Below are 6000 nucleotides of genomic sequence, written 5' to 3' on the forward strand. Positions count from 1 at the left end.
GTTGGTATTTTTTCAATTCTAAAAATGATATTGTACCAAATTTAAATATGTTTTATAAGAAGTTTCCCACAACCCTGCCATTCTAACCTGTTTTGATTTTTCCATTTTTCTATGTTTGTCTTGCCATGGCTTCTAGTTTTTGTTTAGGCTTTTATGTATTGCATGCCCAATTTTCTACATCTGTTTCTAGTTCCCTGTTAGAAATGGGTGTTAGCTGGGATTACTATTAACCACGAGCAATTGAACTAAAACAAGCAACAGTAGGTCTTCCATGCAGCTTTGCCTAAGTGGGCTGACAGGTGGGCTAAAATATTTGTAGGCCTTACAGAGAGTTATCACTATAGAGAGGAGGTAGAACTGCCGTGTGAACTTAGCAGCTCACTTTTTAAAGAATCACCAAACATTTACATAAGTCAGAAGTGTACGGAGGGTGTGGAGGCAACGGGGTCTTGAGCTGCTGATTTAAAAAGCCCAGAAGTTGCGATTTGGAACATTTTGTTTTAGGGAGCCCAGTCCAAAGTCTGTGTTCAGTTCTGCTTAAGAACAGGGTGAGGGGATAGGAAAGGGTGGTAGAGAGGGCGTTTTGATTCATTTTTGGCTTGGAAGGGTGCTGGGACAGTTGGGGCATTAGAAGCCCTTTATAGGCCGGACATGGTGGCTCATTCCTGTTACCCCAGTACTTTGGGAGGCCAAGGTGGGCAGATTACCTGAGGTCAGGAGCTCGAGACCAGACTGGCCAACATGGAGAAATCTTGTCTCTACTAAAAAAAAAAAGAAAATACAAAAATTAGGCATGGTGGCGTGTGCCTATCAACCCAGCTACTAGGGAGGCTGAGGCAGGAGAATCACTTGAACTCATGAGGCAGAGGTTGTAGTGAGCCGAGATCACGTCATTGCACTGCAGCCCGGGCAACAGAGTGAAACTCTGTCTCAAAAACAATAAAATAAAATAAGCCCTCTACTTCTGTTATGTTCATCTCTCCATGGTGTTGCCATCTCTGGATAAGATGGAACTTTCTTCAGAACCCAGGTGGGTGGCTACAGCCTAGAGATGCTTGTCCACAGTCCAACTAAGTCTAAACTAAAGTTTCATTTACAATTTACACCTGCTTTTCTATCCTCTTATGCTGAGTATTTTGTAGAACATCTTCACTGTCAATACCTTTATCTCTTAGAAAATTGATAATAATCGTAGCTATCATTTATTGGGCATCTAGTATACACCAGGCAGTGTATACTTATATTGTTATGCTTCACAATACCATGAGATAGGAGTCATTATGTCATTTTCACAGTCCAAGTTCATGTTACTGTATAACATTCTGTGTCTGTTTAAGAATATATAAATTTGAGTGATATAAAATAACATTTCATGGCCGGGTGCAATTATACCTGTAATCCTAGCACTTTGGATAGCTGAGGAAGGCAGATCACTTGAGGTCAGGAGTTTGAGACCAACCTGGCCAACATAATGAAACCCCATCTCTACTAAAAATGCAAAAGAACTAGCTGGGCGTGGTGGTGGGAGCTGTACTCCCAGCTACTCAGGATGTTGACACAGGAGAATTGCTGGAACCCAGGAAGTGGAGGCTGCAGTGAGCCAAGATCGCACCAGTGCACTCCAGCCTAGGTGACAGCATGAGACTCTGTCTAAAAAATAAAAACAAAAAATAAGGACAAAGTACTATGACATCACAATATTCCAAGGCTTTTCTCTCGTTTGGAAGGTAAACAGAGAGACTTGGGGCTTTTCCAAAGCTGGAAGTATGGTGTGACTGCTCTCACTGACTTTTCTCTGCACAGAATGTTTCTGGAGTAAGCAAAGGGTGGAGACTCGGAAACTCAGCAACAGGGAATGATCTTGTAACAATGAAGCTTAAGAGACAGGGCTGGCATATTTTCAGGATGTAAAATACTGGACTCAGAATATATTTTGTAGCACAGAATATCTCCCTTCTGTGAGTCTCTGGGTGACTACAAATCAGTTACCGAAGTAAATTCCTCCAGCCTTAGGTTGCATCAATGTTTGATGAATAAATACATGATGATTTTTCAGAGTTGCTAAGAATTCCTTATAAGAGAGGAATGGGAAAAGCTGACCTTGTTTAGCATATGCAATGCTTCTCAGCCTTTAAATGGAAACAGTCAAGCCATAAAATGTAATTCTGTTTTCTCTCACCACTCAAGTTTTTGACAGAGTTATCCTTGTCAAGCTTAGAAATCATTCTAGGTGATGTCAAGCAGGTTATAGGGGCAACCCAGCTCCACAATTGAAAAAAATGATAAATTTTCAAATGTTCCCTCCTCCAGAAATAAAAGTGATTGGCCAGGGCATTTTTGAGGTTGGCCTCATCCATAATCTGAGTCCCTGCCTGAGGCAGCTCTAATCCCACAAATGTATGACTAACAGTCACGTTGTTGCTGTGGTCCCTGGAAACACCAAGGGACTTCCTAAAATCAATCCCAGACTTTATAGTATCATCAGGTCTTCTCTGTTCCACGTGGCTGGGATTACTGTCATTGTTCCAGCTTACAGTGACTTCAGAGCTCCAGGACAAATTAGGCCTGATTCAGCCCATTCTCAGAAACCCTATTCAAGGAAATCTGGTATCCAAAATGTTTTCTTTAGCACACTATGTCAGTGTGCTTAGTTCTGCCATCCGCACCGGAAAAGACTGTGGGTCTGATCACAAAACCCAGGACATTTCCACATCTTGATGATTTATTACCAGGGCAAATAGAAATATTGCAGACCACAATATCATTTATCATTTAATTACATATCTTTCTGGAAGACAACATACACAACCAAAGAGTCAATTTAGAGCTTGCTTGTCTTTTGCTCGGAGCCTCAGTTTCCTTGCCTGCAGTAGAAGAGGCTTGGGCAGAATGGTCTCTGGATCTTGAAGGGCTCTTCAGCTCTAACCTTTTAGAGTCTGTAGATACACTGGAAGCTGAAGCTCTGACACAGGAGCGGCCTTCTTGAGCTACAGTTTCATTGGTACCACCTTCTCTCTGTACTACACAACTGCTTAGTCTCACCAAGTCTCGGTTTCCTCATCAGGAAAAATGGAGATAAAGGCAGAACCAACTTTGTAGAGTTAATTGTTTGAATTACTAAGGTAATGTATGTGCCCCTCAGAGAAAAAAATCTCAGAGGGCACTCAACTTACATGAGCTACTATGAGGATTATTGAGCTATCTTGTTGTAATCACTTTTCTTTGCTTATTTTCCTCCTTGCTCCCTATCTCTCCTTCTTTGCCTCCACATACTTTTCATCATTTATCTTTTCAAATTTACTTTTACCACACAAACTAACTTCAAGAGATAAACTTTAAAAAAACTAAAAATGAGGAATTCCAATATCAAGTTCAAGAATGATTGATTCCCAGACCCAATCCTAGATCTTTCAAGGTGTATTAGTTTATTCTGTGCTGTTATAACCAAATACCTAAGACTGGGTGATTTATAATAAACAGAAATGTATCCGCTCACAGTTGTGGAGGCTGAGAAGTCCCATATCAAGGTGCCAGTATCTGGCCAGGGCCTTCTTGCTGTGCTGTAACATGGCGGAAGACAACACATGACAGAAGCAAGGAAGGTAGAGAGAGAGTGCAACAGGGGCCAAACCCTCTCCCATGATAACAGGCTGCTCCCATGATAACAGTTTTAGAGCATTCATGAAGGTAGAGTCCTGATGACCAAAACACTTCTTTAAGATTTCACATCCCAATACCATCACAATGACAATTACATTTCAGGATGAGTTTTAGAGGGGACAAACATTAAAATCATAGCACACGAATTCTGAACAATTCCCTGCACTTTTTTTTTCTTTGCCTTATAGTATTTGCATATCTACTGCCCCAGTCAAACCATTTGTGTGGTTAAAAACATGTAGGTTGGGGTGTTAATGTTGTGGAGTTGTTTAGGAACAGATATTTCTTTTGTATACCTTCATTTTCCTGTGTGTTAGAACAGGAAGGGTTGGGTTCTCCTTAAAAGACTGTCTGGAGGGGGACTACTGTTTTGGCAATGTTTGTGGCATCTTATTTTTCTTTGATATGTTAGGAATACATAACATGCCAAGCATTTTCCTTTTAAGATTTAAGTGTTTTCTACTTCGGCTGCCAGAGGTTAAATAAACATTCCTATGAAGAAGCTCTTTAAAACATTTATAGTTTCTCCTTCCCACATACCTACAAAAATCTTAATTAGTGTCATTTGCTTCAAAATATGCCCAGTTCATCTCCAGGCTGCCAAGGCAAAGTCAGAGTTCAAGTTGCCATATGTTGATGAGGACAGGTTGACAACACTCTTCCCTGTCCAGAAGGCATCCTCCCTGATCCCTGAGCATTTAATAAAACCTACTTTCCCCATTTATTCTGCAAATTCCCTTCATCTGTACTATCCACTTGGAACGAGGTATCTTTGGGACAGAAAACCAGGAAAACAATCATGAGTGGCTGATGTTCTTCAGCCATGCCTTACTGACCAAAATATCAGCTACTTCATGGGATTCATCTATGAGCACGCACCATAGAAAATTATACTTAATAGTTTCTAGGCCCCTTCCTAGGATGTGTTGTTAATTATTTCTATGATACAAATGCAAGAAATAGACCAGAACACCAGCAATGCAGTATGAGAGAATCAAGCAAATTTAGAACAAAAGCTCAGACTTTTACTGTAGGTCAACCAGTAAGTCATTCTCTTTCTTGCTTTATTGCTTCCTTGACAACAATGGAATGAGTTTTTCCTCTTCTACTTTTAGCCTCATTTATGAAAAATGCCTTGGAATTATGGTCCTTTCATGGTTTTCCACAGTGAATATTGCTCCCTTCTGCCCTTTGTTTGGGAGAGGTAGTCTAGTCACTGCTGAATGACTATTGTTCTTTGTGGGTGGAAATGCAGATAATGAGATATGGAAACTTGGTGTGATGGATACGAGGTGCACCACTATGACCCCTCTTGAAGACCAAGGCATTGATTCCTAGAACTGCTGGAAGTGTTGCTTGCTGAAAGCTCTTAGCAAAATCTCTCTCCAGGAATTGTCCTATGCCAATGAGAGCTGCGTTGCCAAAAGTGACACTCCCTTCCGGGAGTCAGCCTGCATCCAGTGGCTGTCAAAGGGAAAACAACTGCAGGATCATCTTGGCTCCTGAGCTCTCTGTAGACCAGCTGAGGTGACCGCATGGTCTCAACTTCTTCCACCCATTCCTATTTCCTGCCCTCCCTGCTCAGGGGTAACTCCAAGAGCACCCTCCAGTAAACCTCTTACAAGAAATCTTCATTTCAGAACCTATTTCCTTGGGAGTCTGACCTATAACACTCAGACTAAAAATGATAGAAATAATATGAAGCAGCTTAAAGTGAGAGGTTTTTTTTTTTTTTTTTTTTTTTTTACTCCTAGCAATAATATAATAATTGGGCTAAAATACAATGAAGAACTTTGAAGTGATAAAGAACTTTGGGATATCAGTTGCAAAATAGAAAAAAGATTTAAAGCATATGAAAATGATTTCAACAAATGAGAAATGCATTTTAGAACGTTCTTTTTAAAGAAATTCTGAAACAAAGAGCTGTCTTAGTACCTTGATGTTTTTACCGTTGTTTTAATGGAGCGGATTGCTCAATGCTTGTAATAAATGCTTAATTATTAAAGCAGCTACCTACCATGGTCAGGGAGCATAGGGGATGAACGAAGAAGAAATCAGCTTCCAGTGAGACAACGAAGGCACCAGGAGAGGCTTTGTTTTAACAGTTTGCTCCCCATGCACACCTTATCAGGACTGTAATTTTTCAAACTTGTTTTCAAGTAGCTTATTATTGCAACATTCAATGATGACTATCTTATTCAACACACAGTTATAACAAAAGTAATCACGACTGATTTCTTTTCAGGCACAATGTATGTATCAAGATAGGGAATAGGCCTCTTTTTCCTAAAAATAAACCTTTACTGGAACTCTTTGAAAATTAATTTACCTAGTTATATC

Source organism: Callithrix jacchus, chromosome 2 (assembly GCF_049354715.1).
Source record: "Callithrix jacchus isolate 240 chromosome 2, calJac240_pri, whole genome shotgun sequence".
Classification (NCBI taxonomy): Eukaryota; Metazoa; Chordata; class Mammalia; order Primates; family Cebidae; genus Callithrix; species Callithrix jacchus.